Genomic DNA, 19,975 nt, shown 5'->3' on the forward strand with positions numbered 1-19,975 from the left:
GGTGTGCAGTGTAGGAGTACACTGTCTTGTATTCCAGCTGTGACAGTTGAAAATACCACAGGTTTTATTTATACTTTCTTCACAGGCACTCTACCTGCACCTCTGTGCAGACAAGCTAAGTTATGCTGCATTAGATGATGAATCTACTGCTTCGAGTACTGGGTATCAATCTTTAGGTGAATCACACCTCAAATATACATGTACAAAAGCTTTAAGAAGCACAAAAATATCTTTTTAGAAGCATCCAAAATAAAGGACCTTTTGACATCAAAAAAACCCTAACCCATGATTACTGAGGCCTGGGCACCAAGTGTTCATCCCACAGAACACACTAGCCCATTCCCATTTAGAAGCAAGCTTCATTTATTGTGGTGATGTAACACACCAGTTTTAGGCACACTTGTTTAAAGAGTGCACAAAATGTAATTGCTGGTTTGGTGTCTATGTTATGTTGACTGGATCCCAGTTCTGCTTTTTTCTGTCAATTTCTAATTGAATGTGGGATTTAGTCAAGAACTGTGTAGTTCAGTGTTGGTTTGAAAAAGTTTTATTGGTGTTCTTTTGGACTTGTGAGACAAATAAATGAATTAAGAAACATTCACTCATAGTGATAAAAGTCACCTCTGACTGATGACAGCGAACAGCCAGTGCTTAGACCATGCGAAAAGCAATCTTTTAAACTGAAAGCAATCTGATGGTGCATATGACTAGAGTATAGTTTGTTGTATAACTGATACAGTTAGAGGTTTAAGGACCGGATTCTGGTAATGATGATGGGCTTAACATGCAGGGAGAAAGAAGGGAAATATATTTCTCTAGTAAGCAGTTTTTCTTTAAATTTGGACTGATTAGATCTGCTCAAAGGTTTGAAATAGGACTTGTAACAGTGGACATGAATGTACGTTATGTAGGGGTATGATAAACTTTTGAAGTGAATCCCCATAATTGCACTGAAGAATGTGTAATCAAACACAAGAACACTCATTTGCACATCAGTCTCTGTACTTCTATTAATTAAAGCTCTTTCTGAAATGTTTGTACAGGCAAAATCTGTCCTCTAAATGTTTGCAACAAGCAAGCAAGCAAACAAACAAACAAACAGAACAAGATGTACTGAATTGGGCAAGCAGGTTTGCAAGCAAGATTTGCCAAACAACAGCATCATAGAATCACAGAGTTGCTGAGGCTGGAAGGAACTTCTGCAGACTGTGTAGTCAAAGCCCTTTCCAAAAGCAGGGTCAGCTATAACAGGACCATGTCCACTGTGGTTTTGAATATCTACAAGGCTGGAAACACTACAACCTCTCTGGAAAACTTCTTCCAGTGTTTGATGATCCTCGCAGTGGAAAAGGTTATCCTCTTACATGTAAAAAGAATTTCCTCAGTTTTAATTTGTGTGACATTGCCCTTTGTCCCATCAATGGGCAATGAGAAGAGTCTGGCTCCATCTTTTTTACTGGCCCTGTCAGGTATTTATACACATTGATGAGATCCCCCCAGGCTTTCTCTTCGGCAAGCTAAATAGTGCCTGCTACCGCAACCTCCCCTTGTATGTCAGATGCTCCAGTCCTTTACTCATCTGTGTGGCCCTTAGCTCAAAAATTTTGTCAAGCTTTTTTGACAGAGAGATGGGTGATAGAAGAGAGAGAAAATAGCTAACAGGTGGGTTAACTGGCTTGTCATCAGAAAGATCAGTTTGTGTGTATGTGCTTTGCAAGTTTTAAGAAGCCCTTTAAAATACGTATTTGACTAAAAGTGGCTTTCATCTTTTTCCCATTCTGCTCTGTATTTCTAAAAAATAAATAAATTTTTTTTTTGACCACAAGACTTGAAAATTACGTTTTGTAAAGCTAAACTCTCTCTCATCTTCCTTCCATCCTGAGCTTTGGGATAAATATCTTGATTAGTTTATTAGGCTTTTGTTTTGTTTTGTTTTATTTTCTGTTGCTTGGTGTGTATTAGTATTTATGAAAGGTAAGAAGGCAGTATTATAATTTAAAGAAATTAGTGGTAGAAGAATCATAAAAGAACCAGGGTTTTTTGATATCTGAAAGTTGGGGAGGAAGGCCTAGGGCTATTCTTACTTTACGTGGGTATGATTTCTACATTCCAGATTGAGGTCTATGATATTTTTCAAATTTTATCAAAATATTGTTCCTTGTATCAAAATGAAGTTTCCATTCTGGGGTAGTTGTTCAAATAAAAACTGAAAAAAAGGAACATATGTTGGCAACTAGATTACTTTTTATAAAATTATATAGGATAAAACAAGACTATATTAATTCATTTTAAAAAAGAGAGTTTGTATGGGGTTATAAACATTTTACTTACTGCAAATGGCAACGTGACTTGGGGGAGAGAGCGGTTGGGCATCATTATGACTGGGAAACCTATAAATTAATTTTGATGCTATACAGACAAAACCTTAAAGGAAACATATATACTAATTTATATAGTTCTTTTTTTATATAGCATATATAGTTTATATCATGTATATAGTTTATAGAATCTCTTTAATTTCACTGTAAGGTCATGAGAATCTGGCTCAATTGAAACATATTCAGTCATATTTTCTAAAAACATAATCATACAATCAATATTTTCTAAGAAATACACATCTGAATGAATTTTAAAAAGAAATATTCTTGTTTACCATTCAAAAAAAAAGAGACAAGATTGATACATTTGGGAAAGTTTCTGCTTAGTTATTTCCTTCTTCCTTTTTCCCCCTGAAATAAAATAATCTATGATTACTAATTTAAATGTTTACATTCCAGGGTTTAGCTAGGATCTCAGACTGAATTATTTTACTTATTTATATTGACAGCTGAATCAAATTTGCTGGTCTCTATACACTACACATCATATTTTTGCACTGTTCATAGGGAGAATCTAATGGTTCTTCCATACCAGAGAATAAAAGGAACGCAATGCATTGTCTAGAATCCCATACATCACATTTTTAGCTATATTATCTGCTTCAGCAACTATTGTCATTCTGTTTAGTTTTTCACTCCACGTTGTCAGCTGCTGAGAAATGAGGATAAAGTTTTCCAGACTACAAAGCTCTGTGTGTGTGTGTGTGTGCGCGCGCGTGTGCAGAGGAGTAAAAAAAAAAAAAGAACAAAAAAAAAAAGAATCCACAAGTAAAGATGTCTTACATTAAATTTACGATGTACACAGGTAATATCTGTAATGTCTGAAAAGGTAATTATTAGCAAATATTAGCCTTTCCCTTGATCTCTAACATCTCTTTCTTCCCAGTGGAAAACACACTGCTTTAGGCTTCCTATGTTAAACCTTTTCTGATGCCAGGCAAGTAGGAATGTCTTATTTCTTTATTACAATCCTTCAGAGGATTTTCTGTATATAAGTTTCATTGATTATTAGCTTTTGTGACAAACCTTTGTGGAATTCAAGTTTCTCCTTGGGAAAACTTCTAATTTTGACGAGGAAGCATTTGTATAAGTATCAGTTTCTGTTTTGAAGAGAAATGGACCATTATTTTCCTATCATAATTTCAGAAAATAATTGATGTTAAGAAATTCTGGGTAAACTGTTGATGGTTTTTCAGTGAACAGATATTACTGAAACATTTGAAGATGACAGTTTGTACTGGGAGGATGATCATGAGAAATTCCCCTGCAATGATCTATGTCATCAATTCTCACTTAATCAATACAATTTATCATTTAAGACATTGATTCAGCACAGTTATGCTTTAGGGCATATAAACAGTCCCATTAACTTCAGTAGCTGTAAATGACAAGATTGTCCAAAACAAGGCAGCTAATAATTCCAGCATGCAAATCCCACACCCACAGAAGGACCAAACTCAGCACATGTCATACAATAAGATTTTATCCCAATCCTGGGTGGAGCACGTTTCTCAAGGTATTTCTAGTTGCATGTTAGTGCATAATCTGATCCTTTCCTTCCATACCTGACTATGCCCTGCTTCCAGTTCCAATTTCTGGTCCTTGATCTGTGCCAAGTTTCTGCTCCTCATGGATTTGATCTTGGTTCTCATTCCTCTTTTTCAGCACCAACTTAATAACCAATGGGAAATATTGAACAAGTTTCCTTTTTGCTTTGCTCCTGTATACAGCCTCTTTTACTAAATTGCCTTTGTCTCAATCCATGAGCTTTTCCATCTTATTTTCTTCTCCTGTCCTGTTGAGGAGGGGGAGTGAAAGAGTGGCTTGGTAGGGGACAGACAACAGCTAAAATGAACCCACCACATCAGCCAACCAGAGTCTTGAGATTTTCAGAATGTCTTTTAAGCTAAGAAAGGGGTTGAAATTCCTCAGTGTTGGCCAGTAAAGTAATTTTTAATGTTTAACATTGGACATGAAGACTGCCTGAATCCCAGTATTTATCCATTCTATGCTTAAATCCTACAGCAGACTCTCAATTTTCCACAGTCTCCCCTGCAGGAGTCTGGTTTGGTGGAACTTCTGTGGAATGGCTGCCAAACATACCTTTGCATGAAAGTTAAGGATGAATTCTGGCTGCAGCACTTTTTTTCAGTAAATTAATGGTTAAATAGCAATAAACCTTGTTTGATATGCTCTCAGGGGCATGATTAGTAGCAGGGAGTTGTACCCGAATCTTATTATACTGAGCTCCTTCTGGGAAAATAGAGGAATGTATCTCCCTGTCTCAAGTGGATGCTAATCCACTTTCTTTAAATAATACAAAGTTTGCTGGACTGGAGACATAGGAAGTGTGGTTGTTTCTGAAGGCTAATATCCATTTGGTTTTGTTTGTTTAGTTTTTTTTTTCCTAAAGATTAGAACGCTTTGGTTAAAATGTTTGTCCAGGGAATAAGTCATTGTTCTTAAGTGTGAAACTCATCAGCATGACTTGTGGCTGTGAATCCAAAGAGGTGGCATGAACCAAAATGTTCATGTGGAACATCCTCTTCACTGATTTGACAGAGAGTTTATGTATTTATTTTATGAATACTGAATCTCCAGACATCTGAAAAGGTGTAAGTTAAGAATGCAGTGTCAAAAAGAGACAAACAATACCTTTGTAATCACAAGTGATTTCATTAGGACAGGTTTCCCTAGCTAGATTATCAATTATATTGTAGAAACTGTATGTCTCCATATATTTTAATAACATTGCAAACTTCAGAGGTAAAATCTTCTCTCTGCACCCCTGACATACATTGTTGGATCTTCTGAATGTGAAACTGCTTGTATAAAATGTTATAAAGTGGAAGGAAAGGTATGACAATATGAAATCCATAAGATATTCCTTCTTATGGTTATCATACGGTAACACCTCTATATAAAGGATTTCTGGGTTTCTTTTTGTTTCTTTTTTTTTTTGTTTTTGTTTTTCTTTCTTTTTCTTTTCTCTGTTCTAATATGAAATTCTATCAGCTTGCTTTCTATACTGTAGACATACAGGTGAAGAATGAAGTGAGAAATTCAGGTGCAGGCATAAGCTGAAAAAAAGTCTATATTCCTTAGCTTGTTAAAAACAAAGAAAAATATCCTTTCAGGTCACAGACCGTGTGAGTAAGAATAACAAAGCTTTTTCCTGATTATGAGTCTGAATCTTCCCGATAAGTGTTGAGGTTTAAGGTCCTTTTTGTAAAGAAGTGGATGCTAGCCTTTCCCTAACAAACCACTTCTTACAGGGATGATAGTTTTCTCGTATTTAATGTGGAAAATACACTTTTTGCTGTATTGATATAAATTATTATTGTATTGGACAGTTTTAACATATACTAAAATATCATTTGGAAAGAATAATCACATAAAAATACTCCACAAATTGGCTATATGTTTATCCAGACATTTTACTGTACTTTCACAAAGCAGCTAACGTTATTTATCTGATAAAACAGGTAATGCAAGGAAATAATTTTAGATCTTTGTATGATAATATTTTTGCCAATATGGATGTCAATGTTTTTGAGATTAGGTCTTAAGTCTTCACCTCTTCCTTTCCTGCAATGGATGTTTACAACATCTCTGCCAGGATTAGGTGCCCATAAACAGGTTTTCTGACAAAAAAATTGTTGTGATTATTTCTGTTTTCTTTGTCTCAGTACATACGGACACTCATTCAAAATATACAAGATGATGTTTCAACACTTGTTTTTATATATGTACATGAGCCACAGATGACTATTAAGGGAAGTTCCAGATCTGACATAAAAAAGGTAATTGCAGGGCACCTAAGTGTCTCAGGGCACAAGTAGGGGCATGGAAGGTGAGAATATGGGGGAACACAAGTGGAGTTTGATGAAGTCTCCAGTTTTATGTTTGAAGGGAGTAGGGGTGTGAGATTTTAGTCAACATATATCATGTATCATACACCTGCAAAGGAGTCTTCTTGATAGGGTTTAAACCTATCTGGCCTTTCTATCAAAGATAGGTGTCCACACTACCATGCATAGAACCTAATCACGTGTTAAGTCTGCTCTGAATTACTTAATGCATGTATCTTACTGTATCTAAGTGCTTATATGTGTGTTTATAGGATGATAAATGGTATTGTATCAAACTGATCAAATCCTGCTTCAATAGCCTGTTCTTCTTTAAAGGTATCCTGCTGTTCAAGGAGCATGGACTTCCTCCCAAATCTTTCCTCTAGTAAGACACTAATTAATAAGATGGTATTATCTACCTCTTTGATTTTTATCTCTTTCTTTTATCTCTCTACCCTGAGATGACCCCTTTGGAAAGCTGATACAGTCAGTACTGTACCTTCTGCAGCACTATCAGTTCCCCTCTTTCCCCATCTGGCAATCAGGAAGTTCTTCAGTAAAAAAATCACAGACAATAGCAGTAGTTGTGATAGAATCTGCTGGTATTTTGTATGTGCTAAGTGCCTGACTGGTTATAAAGAGTGCTTTAACACAGTTGACACTGAAGGACAAGACGTTTACTTATTTTGTCATGCTGTAATTAAGCAATGACCAAACATATTTGCCAAATATTGCCAAACAAAGATTTTTAAAAGCATCAAGAGACTGGATTAAAATTTCATCCTCTTGGAAAAAAAACCAACCACAACAAATAACATTACCGTCTATATTCTGAATTTGCATGGATTGCATTTTTGTCAGAAAATCTGACTGTCAAATTTTTTTGTAAAAATAAAGCCAAGTGTTTCAATATGAAGCTGTTGTTCAGGACTTGTGTTTCAAGGAGAAAAAAGAAGTTTATTATGTCACTGTATAATTTGTCTAAATGTCATCTTTATTACATGTAAAACAACTTTACCAGATGTTAGACATAGGGTAAAATTAATTTCACTTCATTTTGTATGACTAAAAGTCAAACATCTGCAGTGTAGTCATCTTAAGTCTTTTTTCATGTCTTAGCAGAAAGATGAGTCACCTTTGGAGGCCAATTAATGTAATTTTTATTGCCCATGCTAACATGACATCAATTACATTCTGGAGGTGGTTAACTGTATCTTACTAAGTGCAAAACCAACACAGGACATGAATCTGTTAGATACTGAACTGTTAGATGCCCAAGTCAAGATAGGTCACAATACGAACCTTTATTTTTCAGGGTAAGATCTATCTATCTATCTATCTATCTATCTATCTATCTATCTATCTATCTATCTATCTATCTATCTATCTATCTATCTATCTAACTCCTGTACCATTTCCAGGAGATCTAAGGGGATCCTATAACCTTATGCTGCTTACCTGCATCACACAATTTATATATATGGAAGAAAACCCCCACATTTGTTTCATCTCTGCCTTAAGACCAGAGAGGAATAGCAAAAGAGGTTGAGATGATAAAAGGAGAATTGATACTGTCCTTCAATGAGCCAGGAAAATGCAGCTACATGGACGGCTAAAGAATCCTCAAATTAGCCATAGGATATAACAGCCATAGAAAGTGAAAAAAACACCTGTGCTGAGTAGAGAGGAGAAGCAAAGTAAAAAGTGTACTGTTTTAGATAGGTACATTTTCACAGTAAAATTTCATGTCCATATATCTTGGAACACAGAAGTTAAGACTCAGTTTTTCACTCATTTATGGACACCTGCTAATAATCACTTCAATAGATTTCTAATTAAAACAAAAGCATAGCACACCAGTCCTGGTATTTTTTAATTCATATCAGTCATGTTAACAACAGTTTAACTTAAAGCATTTTTGATTTAAGGAAAGGAGAGATTGTGATGAATATATTAAATTTTTGAAGTGTGGCAGCCTGTACAGTTTCATGAATGGAATGAAAACATTGAAACTGACAAAAAGAAAATATGTAATGAGTTGGATGAAATCTGTGATCTGAACAACTGAAGAGTATCCTAAATCCAGTTTTTCATCATTCAATGAGAGCTACCATCAGGACAATAAAACCTCTCTGCCACACCAATCAGTACTCTACATCATAAGACATGTAATTTTTAAAATAAATGTTATAAAATAGTTGCAATTAGTTATCAAAATAAAGTTACAGTTCCAAGCTGCCTAAAAATAAGATGATCCCAAACCTAAGGCTAAAAAGAAGCCTTGTAAACCAGTATGACAGAAAAGTACTGAGGACAATTAATTACTCTGCAGTGCCATTGTAATTTATTTGTATTAAAGTTGTATTTCCCTACTTATGAGTGATTCCCCTCACATGATTATGAACTGAATGCTTATACTGTATTTATAAAATATCCAATCTTAGACTTTTCACAATACATCATATAAAAAAAAAATAGGACCCCATATGAATGACAAATAATAAAGAACCATCTACTGTATGTGTGTATACTAGGAAAGTAAAGGCATACACAGCCATTATCTGTCCTTGAGATGAACTGGCACAGACTAGACTGTCTTGATACTTTTAAACTCTTTTACTCTCTAAAACATATCTGTGTTGATTAGGAATGGTCCCCTAGCTATGTTGATTGCTGATTTACACTGAGAAACTGCTTTGGAAAGTGCAAGTTGGGTGTACCAAAACCATGCAAGGATCATTATAGAGCAATTAACAGCACTGATAGCCTAATTCTCATCAAAAAAGAAATTTTCACAAAGGGGCTTGAGTTTGAGGCTTTCAAGGACTTGGTGTGTGTGTATTTTCACTTTTATATTCTTTCAGATAATAAACACAAAACTAATTTCTGTGCATGAAGTCATGGAGTTGTAGCTAATTGCTTACTTTGTGAACAAATATAAAGTTAAAATGAACACTCCTTTTTAACAATAATTGAAAGGTAAGCATGAACACAGGAATATAGGAAACCTAAAGCATTTTGCTGATAACTTGCAGCAAACAGGCAGCTTTGTATTGTAGTATACTGTGTTGTTATGGCAGATTTGTCTCATGATGTGGATATGTGAATTGGCCAAAAAACCTTCCCAAAACTGAACAAATTACAGAAATTATATGTTTATTCTGAAGGAAGTACATTATGAAGTTCTGTTAGATTCAGCTTCAGAGATAAAAAATGACTGCTTATCCCCAGAAAATATAGAATTCTAGGGGAAGCCTAAATGAGTGGAGAACAGGAGAGTAAAGGAGACAAATAGATTTTGTGGTAGAAGGATAATTTAGGAGCAAAGCTGTTCTAATGTTACTACAAATCTTGCTAAATTTGCAGTCTTGTGGTAGTGGAATATGTGACATGTTGTAATGGAACATCTAATGATAAACATGATCTTGTTTAGAAGCAGCTCAAGAATTTGGGACCAACACATCTAACGTCTGCTGGAACGGCAACATGGTTCTAGGCAAGCAAACCAGGAGACTTCTGGAGTGTGTCAAGGACAATATTTTGATGCAGATGCTGTATGGACAGAAGTTGGGAGGCCAAATCTGCTACCTGTGAATAAAAATGATTGACGCCATTGGTCAACAGCAGCCTTCACTCCAGGGACCATGAGATGATATAATTAAATATCCTCAGGAAAATGAGGAAGAAAGTAAGCTTAATAAAACCATAGAATTCAGAAATTAGACTTTTCTTGTTCAGGGGATTGGTAGAAAGAATGCCTTGGATGCTGCCTGGAAAGGAAAAGGGAAAAAAACCCTGCAAATCAAAACCCATGATAGCTGATTAGTTCAAGGACAAAGTCCACAAAGCACAAGGATGGTCCATCCTATTGTACTGAAGTCAAAATGACTTGGCATAACACTAGGATGGGTAAAAACTCCTGACTGAACTCTAATACAGATAAGAAGCATATGGAAGGCAGAAACTGAGACCACCTGACAGGAAGAAAATGGAAGCATTAAATGAGGTGCACGGATGGAATTAAGCAAACTAAAGCTCAGCTGTAAGTTGAAACTGTGGGATGTGAAAGGCAAAAGGAAGGGCTTGTTAACAACAAGAACAGAAACCAAAGATGAAGTAAGCTTGCTATTAGTGAGGCAAGCGACTTGCTGATGATGAAGAATTGAAAGGAAGAGATACTAATTTTCTCATTTGCATCAGTTTGTACTTGCAATGTCTGCTGTGAGGCCTCCCATGTCTGACTAAATAAAGCACAACTAAACAGCAGAAAAATATCGTTAGGGCCCATGTTAACAAATTGTGTAAACATGCAATGGAGACTGACTGAAGACATTTGAAATTGCTGAGACCTGGCAGGTGCCATTTCAAGGTCCCTCTCTTCCATCTTCAAAGTGTTATACCTATCAAAGGAGTTCCCTGTAGCCTAGAAAAAGACAATTATTATGCCCATCTTCTCAAACGGAAAGAAAATCCAAGGTGATACAGAGTATTTGTGAAGAAAATGCAGCAAATCCTTTTGAAAGCTATTTCCAAGCAAAAAGGTGGCTGGAAACAGCCAGTATGGAATCACCAAGGGCAAAACATGCAGTATGATTGAGTTTACTGGCTGAGTGAGCAAGCGCAGTGGGGTCACCTGCAGTATGCGTGTAGTATAACTGTAGAGAAATGGCCTAGAAAGGTGGAGAACAAGGTAGGTAAGACTGACTGAACTGATGAAAAAACTTGCTCATAAGTAGTCAACAGTCCAAAAGCATCTTTTTGAGTCATGTTCCTTTGGGATTAGTACTAGGGCTGATCCTGTTTGAGATCTTCATTAATGACCTAGATAGTGAGAAATAATACATTTAGTGAGTTTGCAGAAGAAAACAAATGTGGGGAATAACTAGTATGCTGTCATTCAGAGAGACTTCTACAAGCTGAGGAATGGGCTGACAGAAACTTCATGAAGTGCAACCAATACAAGCACAAAGTCCTGTGTTTGGCATACATTAACATCTTACCACAATGTGGGTGGATTCTGACTGGATGGGGAGTTATCTGGTATGAAAGGATATGGTGGTCCTGGTTGTCAACAAGTTGAGCATGAGTCCGCAGTGAGCCTTTGTTTCCGTGAAGGCTAACTGCTTACTGGTCTGCATTGGAAACAGTACAGCCAGCAGGAAAAGTGAAGCAATTGCTCTCTGTGTGGCACTTCTGAGGCTGCACCTGAAGTAGTGTTTCCAGTTTGGGGCTCCCCCGTACAGAAGAAAGATTGACAAACTAGAATGAGAAAGTTACTAAGATGATGAAGAGGCAGGAGGAACACATGAACTAAAGAAAGGCTGAGGAACCTGGGTTTCTTCAACGTGGAGAAAAGGCTGAGACAACCCGCTTGATGTATTCAGGTATCTGATGCTAGTTAGAAGACTGCTAGAGTCATCTTACAAGTGCAAAGAGAAAGGCTGAGAGGAAATGATCAAAAGCTTCCATCAATGACATTCCAAACGTATCTATACATTCACAGTGAGGACAGTCAAACACTGGAATTCTGGTTCTCCTGAGAGGCTGAGTAATCTTAATCTTTGGAGATACTAAAAACTCGGTTGTACAAGGCCGTAAGAAACCTGACCTAAATTATAGCAAGAAGTGAGACCAGATGTCCTTCCAACCTAAACTATCTTATGTTCATTGTAAAATATTTTGCTTAAAGTCTTTTAACACTTTGGAAAGAAAAAAAGAATTTAATTTCAACAAAAAAACCACCACCAATTCTGAGCATTTATTTTTTTTTCTTTAATACTTTGTTTTGTGGCATACTTTTAATGACAACATAATATAGCATGTCTTATCTTCTCACACACCCTGCTCTTATTACTATTGTTATGTTACATATGCTGAAATTTTAAGGGTTTGTGGTTTTTTTTATTTTATTTTATTTTTCTTTAGGTATTTTTTAAGCATACTGTTGCTGCATTGCTGCTTAAATTTCCTCTGAAAAAGAACTTGCGAGGTTTTCTAGTTTCAAGACACTATACATGCCTAATGATAAACATGATCTTGTTTAGAAGCAGCTCAAGAATTTGGGATCAATACACTACAATGTGCATGTACATCATCTTTAACAAAATTAATTGCTTATAGATTAGACTTAGTTATTTTGTGGAAGATGGAAATAACAGCTGACAAGTGCATTTCATTTTTGCTTATTATATACCTGCACCCTGTCTCTTGCTCATTGTTGCCATTTAACATTAGTATTCATAGCATGTTACCGTGAAAGCAAAGATAATAAAACAATACCACTGTGGTCTTCCCCATAGCAGAGCCCTGCAAAGATCTGGCTCTCTGAGAGTCCTCAGTGATTTACAGTCAATCTTATTCTATTGCTTTTTTTCTCTACCTCCTTCAGGGTAACAACACTAAATAAAAAAGATGCTTTCAAATCATACAATGAGGTTAGAAACATGTCAATAACAGATTCACTTGGTGATTCTAGAAATCATAACACAATACCTTTTTTACAAATAAATAGAGTACAAGAGAACTGTCTGTCTAGTGCACATAGGATTACATGCTATTAAACACTTTAACATTTCCATAATACCTAATTAGTGGCTGTTGCTTCTTTTTCAGCCAGGGAACAAAAAACTCTTTGCCAAGGAATAACTGGAACTCATTCCAATTTACTGATGAAGAAATTAAACTTCAGAGACCAGATATGACTTCCCAAGGTCCTTATGGCAGAAAGGAGGGCAAATAAATGATTTAACTTTGCTTTTTCCCTATACCTCAACTGCCTTACATGTTACAGTACAAGGGCTGAGGAAAGCAACATAGGTGTAATTCCATTACAAGTTGAGATATGAAAGAGGTGTCTCTAGGGCAGCTGAAGAGCAAAAAACTGTTAAGATTTTTAGTAATAATGAAAGAGCCAAGATAAACTTGACTGGTTGTTGTTTGTTTTTTTTTTAAAAAAAAAAAAGCCAGCAATATCTCTTTTGATAGAGAGGGCTTTGGTATCATTTGTACTGTACCAGCTAACTCTGCAGCTCTAGGTTCAGGGTTTGGATAAGGTTGTCTGCTGTTGATCTGAGCTGGACATGCAGTGCTGTGAGGAACCCATCATCTCCACTCTAAGAAAATTCACGTCCTCCTGATACCTTGGTCAGAGCGATGCTCTTAGCACTGAAGGAAGTTACCTTACCAGCTAGAAGGTATAGATAAAAAGCAAATTTGGTCCTTGTCTTCTGTCTCACACACTGGTTTAAAAGGAAATATATTCTCTAAGAAGAGCAGTGCACTGAATTTTGATGCGGTTTCCTGATGTAGCATCTTGCTTATTCTACACTCATAACAAATACCAGGGGTTCTTTGGAAAAAATAGTTTACAGTATTTTCTTATAATTAATGCAGATACTCAATGAAATACAAATATTTAGGATAGGGATACTTTATAAGGAGCATGATATCTACTACTTTTTGCAGTGGTTCTTGTGTGGTAATCAAACTCTTTTTTTGTGTGTTTTGTTTTTTCCCCCACTTTATGTCTAAGGTCTACAGATAGCAAGGGTGAGACAGTCTGGAATTTACTGTGGAATTTACTGTGGAATTTACTACACAGATATGTTAGAATCACCTCACATACAGGCACTTCATGGGCCTTGAATACACACTCTTGCATGGGAAATCCTGGAGAGGTGTGTAGATAAAACCCTTTTTTTAGTATGCAGCTTTTATATTTCAGGAATAACAGACATTTTCATGAGAATTCTTCTTTAGCTCTGTAATGACAGAAAAGCCAGAAAACGTATCAAGATATGGCTTTGACTGTCTCAGCGAAGGAAGAATTAGCTAACATTTGACTATAAGTATTTAGATTTGTGCATATGATACTTAACTCAAAACTGATTGGATTATGTGTTCTGAAAAAAATGTCCAAGAGATTTGGCTTTTATCACTACACAAAAAATTACAAATTTACCTAATTCCTGAAGATATTTTTAATATTTGTACAAGAACTTGAACACAGAGAGATTTAAAATGATCAAAGAACTTTAATACCAAATTTGTACAAAAGGAATAAAAAGATCAATAGAGAGCATACATATGTGATATTGTGGTGTTTCAGTTGAAAAATCCACATTGAGACTACAAATGCTACTTCAGTTTTTGCATTCACCTCAAAATAACTACAGTACTTATCTCTGAATGACTGTGAATAGAACAGGTCACTCCACATTTGCATGAGGATGTCAGGTACATGACAGTGGGATAATGAAAAATGCAGAAATAGAACAGAAAATGTAGCAGGCTTCAGCTCATGAATCTTGCAATAAAATTAAATAAAAAAATCAAACTTGTGAGGAAGGAGCTAGTGGCAAAATCATGTGCAAATGGTAAGAAAGGGTTGTTTTGTGAATACCAATTATACTGACTAGTGGAATCACTCCAGTCTTTGTTTCAAAACTCAGCTATGAATGGCAGTTCATTTTCAACCTCTTCTATTAAAGAAAAAAACCCACATGTATATTTCAGTAGCATTAGCCCATTTGCCAGCTTAGGACATTAGCAAAAGCAAACACACAGTACTGTACTCCTCTAAAACACTATGAAAAATACTGCATCAAATCATAGCTTAAAAATTTTGTTTGGAGAATTAATCAGGAATGTTATGGTTTTGATCAAAAAAACCAGCAAGTAGTTTTATACACAGATACAAAACTTCTTAAAAGTAAATAAAGTACTCTGAAAATATTGTATTTTTGTATATGAAATTGATTATTTTAATATCAAATGAAAGATTACTTGAACAAAAATAGATTATGATATTTGTAAAATAAATAAAAAGAACCTAGTACTTTTGTGGATACTATTTCAAAACAATTAAGACAATTATAAATATCTTTTCAATATTAACAGAGCTACTCAGGCATAGCTATCTTTAAGTGCCACATGGTGAATCTTCTGTGCAGTTATTTAAAGCCAAATTATGTTTTCATGATCAAAAATTTCATGGCCATTTTGGACTTTGTATAGCCTATTGTGTATTTGAGGATTTTCATGTTCATTATTTTCTGATGTGAAACAGGATTTTTTTTCCTAGAGAAATTTATTTTTGTGCATGTGTTTACTCAGGTTATTACTAAATGGATAAATATGCTCTGCAGCATTGTTTCCACAGTTTTCTTTAACTTGAAAGAGAGAATTAATAATATACCAAAGGTCAAAACACTTCTAGATTCTTTTTTTCGCTGTTGTTTACAACAATTTTTCCTGTTTTACCTTTATTTTTTCAACTGGTTAATATATAAAACTTACCTAGTATAATTCTTGTAATCTGATTTCTTTAGATAAATTTTATTGGTCTCCAGAAAATGAGATTCTTTTATTGGCTTTAGTCATGATTGCATGCCAGTGTAAGTATATATGACTGCATGCTTTCATTAAACAAGGTACTTCATTGCCAGATATATGCCAAATATTTATAAAAAGATGACTAAAGGAAAGCTAAATCACCTACACATAATATAGATACGATTAACAGCTTCCAGACTTTGAGTTAAGGAAAATGTATTAAGGAGGCTTATTAAAGAGATTGAGGCCATTATGTCTAGATTTAATCAGGTGGACTTGGAAGATCTGCAATTTAAAGCAACTTTATCACTAATTATGTCCTGGGTGATCAAGCCTAACAACAAAAGAAAAGATATGCATCAACCCTTTGCATCTAAGTGGCTCATAGATATCAGAGAAACATGGGCAAAACGATTATTTTATGAAGTTGTTCCAGCAAGCATGTCTTCCCATTTGCTTCCAGGCTTTAGATCAATAATATACTTGAAACAGAACATAAGATACTAGGACAGAAAAATTCTTTGAACAGAGAAAACTGCAGGTGTAATGAGTCAAATTAAATAAAAAGAAACTTAACCCTCTTCAGTTTCAAAGGGGAGATCTTTACTTCTACTCCCTTTCAGTCTATGAATTTGTGAATAGCAGAGTCACTCAGTCATCTTTTGGATACTTTGGATATTTTCCTTCTTTTCATCATGTCTAAGGCTTGGATCTTCCTTGCTGCAAGAAAGTTCTTCTCAGGAGTTTCCTAATCTCACCATGTGCCAAAAAAATCACAATTTGCTGTATCCTTTTTACTACTTCTGTTCCTCTACACTCCAGAAATTTCTTCCAACAGGACATGGGCAGCTCTTCATAGTTAATTTTCCTTTGGTCTAAAAATCAGAAACTGAGGCAACACAAATATCTAGCCTTCTTCACTGCTGCCTAGCCAGAAAGTATGCAGTACTTGTGCCTTGTACCATAAACACCTCTGCAGTCTCTCACACTAAGACACAGAGTCAACACTGTGTAGCCCTCAGGGCTTGTCCCTGATAGCAGTATATATACTTGGACATTTTTCTGCTGGAAAAGGGTGGTCAGGCTTTTGTCCACACTTTTTGGACTAAAATTCCACTAAGGGATTTAGACTGAAATTCAGAGCAGGCTGGAGCAGAATCTCCAAACCATCAGTAAGGAGTACTCTGGCCCACAGGCTCTCACCTTGCTTCAGGTAATACACGGAAAGTTTCTAGGGTACTGCAGTTTCAGACGCTTTAATTTGCTGCCTTGCCTTAAAACTTGGGATCCTCCAGGCAAGTATAGCTCATGTCACTATATCATCATCTTCTTCTTCCTAGGCCGGGAAGACAGCAGCTACAGACACCACCACTCACAGTTTTGGCTTGAGCTAGAAAAGTGGCATATTATGTGACAAAAGCTGTGTCAGAGGATTTCTCTGCTTCTCCTGCATAAGAGAGTGGTTGGAGCACCTAGAGGATCCACGTATGTGTTTGGAGAGATTATCCTGGTAAACAAAAAGAGAACAAATATTGATGTGGGAGTGGTAAGGACACAAATAAAATGGTAAGGGACCAAACTTTAGCTCACATATTCTCACACACTTTGTGGGGCTTTTTTTTTGCTCTATCCCTTATCAAACATGTTTAATAAACTGCCTTCTTAATTCAAAAATAGTTAATGTCTTAAAATGAACCCAGATAAGTCTGCAGATACACCCTAGAATAATTTGGAGAAACAATATTATTTGTATGATGGGTTTGAAAGAACCACCCTGCTTAATATATGTTAAGAAATATGTCAAGAAAATCTTCAGAAATTTCTATTTAAATGGTGAAAGCTTAGAATGTATTCTTATCTGTTGTGGCTACTCAGGAGTCAAGGCATTTACACTAAAATGATCTGGAGTTTCTGGGTGCTTAGGTCATGTTTTCCTTTCCTCCTCTGCACCAGTTTTTGGTAGGAAGATAAATAATGGAGTATTGCTCTGGCATCTCAAAGCACCAAAAATAGAAGGAAAACAGTCTAAAATAAAAGTATAAACCCATGAAAACTGAAGAACACAACGGTATTGAAAAATTTTATTCTGAATTAGAGACATTGATTAGTAGGATGAGGAATAAAACTCAGATTTCTACATGCCTAATCAGTGCAGCAATTATATGATCTTCCTATATTCATGAAAGAACACAGTCCTGCAAAATGTAGGGCATCATTCTAAATGGCTCACATGACCTGATTTTCTCTTCCTTTTTGTTGATCCCAGAGAAGTGTCAAGCTGTATAGCATGTTTAAGTATTTCCATGGTAAGAATTTTCAGTGTCAATAGAAAAAAACATGTCTAGACTATTCTTCTAGATACTGACAGATTTGCTGTGCTATATCTCAGCAAAATTTTTGTATGGGATAATCCATACGAATTTGGTTAGCCAAAGCACACAGATGCCACCCTCTCCTTAAGATTCCTCCAAATGTCCTCAAAATAATTGAAATATTTATTTTAGAAACCAAGAACAAGTGAAATTATATCAGGACTGAATAATAAAGCTGTAAAATAACAGGGAGTGAACGTGGAGTTCTACCATTAAAAAGAAAATGAGAGTTTTAAAATTGATTTTAAATGAAAAGCTTAAGGACATCATATAAAAGCCAATGACTATTTTTACTTAAAAAATAAAGATAGGGGGAAAAGACATTAAGTTCAGAGTGCCATTTACCTAGTGATTACACTTGTGAGATTAGCCTGAAAAATACTGTTATGGCTCTTGGGACGAGACACTGCTCATTAGCAAAAATATAAATATAAATGCAATGGAAGGATTCTATTGATCTGCATAGAGACACGTTGTGAATTTAATTTAAGCATGTATGTTTTTAATGTTTTGCTTTTTGTTTTGCTAGAGACTGTAGGAAGATACTTAGGCTTTCAGTGTCACACTTTCAGCAAGAAATTTTGTTTAGAAGCTGCAATTAAATAATTCAGAAATAATTAATTCAGAAGACAACCCATTAAATTATAACCCTCCCCACTGGTTAACTTGGTGCCAAAAAGTATTGTTTAATTTATCATTCTTAGTATTTTTAGAAGGCCTCAAGGCAGGGAATGAAGCAATAATAAATAGGGAATAGTGGATAATTAGAGAAGGAAATGTGGAACAAAATTACTAAGGGCTTTAGGTGAAGTTCATTATTACTATTTAATAGTGCCCAAGAGCATTTGATCAAATTATGGATCATGTTTAAAAGTGGGCTGAGAGAAATCCTAATGGAGGAGAGTTTTATCACTACTACTTTGAGATTTTTGTAGTAAGTTTTACAGAATATTAACAAGCAGTAAAAAAGCAAAAGCATATTGACCAAACCTATTTTATCACACACGATGCTCTAGTGAGATTTGAAGACAGAGTTTCTTCATTCTCTCAGATATTGTTCAGACTGAGACTGTTACATGATTAAGCAGTAAAGCACTTCAAGCATGAGTGATAATGTGACATATTCTAAGTGCAGCCCTTAGGGCTTTTAAGCACAAGGTGAAACTTTTTTTTTTTTTTTTTTTTTTTTTACTTTTCAGGGTTTTTGCTTTTTCGACTCATTTTAAAACAATCCCTTTTTTAACACAGATCTTTCAAGTCAAGCTGAAATTTCAGTATTGTTTGTTGGGTTTTTTTAAATTTATTCAATCATTTTCCTTATATATTTATGTTATTTCTTTTAACCATAGTATAAAAAAAAAACCCACCCAAAACTCACTTTTTCGTCATGTTAAAAATTCTATCGTGTTTTCAGTTGGAAGACAAAAAAGATGAGAAAGCATGAAATCCACGACACAAAAGTAAGAACACTTAATTTAAAGATTAAGAGATGGTCTAATTTATGGAGTATTCCTTCCTATTTAAATATGTTTTCTGAAAGTCTGTACCAGTAAAATAAAACAAAAAAGCATATTTTTTAATGTTAATTTTACCCCATGTTTTCGAAAGTGTTTTTTTTTTTAAAAAAAGGAAAGGGGATGAAAAAAGAGAGAGAGAGAAAAACAAAACAAAACACCTTTTTTTTTTTTTTTTTTTCCACAATGGGGGAGTAGGAAACAATTATTTCCGAAAATTTCCCTACAGCTACATTTTCAGATATATATTCTGACTCAAAGTAGTGTCTGTCAAATATGAGGAATTTTGTAGGACTGGAAATTCCAGTTACTCAACATTTCTGATCATTAGAAAATGGAGATCTCCATCTTTAGACAGTTGAATCCATCCATAAACAAAGAAAGAGGACTTTGGATATTATGGGGTTTTGTTGGGTTTTTTTTGTTTTGTTTTTTGGGTTTTTTTCTTTTCCTCTTCTAAGACTTTGATAAACAGCAAAAGAGTCAAACAGGTTTACCTTTGAAATAAGTTTGTATGACTGGTCAGT

This window comes from Falco punctatus (genome assembly GCF_963210335.1).
Source record: "Falco punctatus genome assembly, chromosome: 2".
In the NCBI taxonomy this organism is placed as follows: Eukaryota; Metazoa; Chordata; class Aves; order Falconiformes; family Falconidae; genus Falco; species Falco punctatus.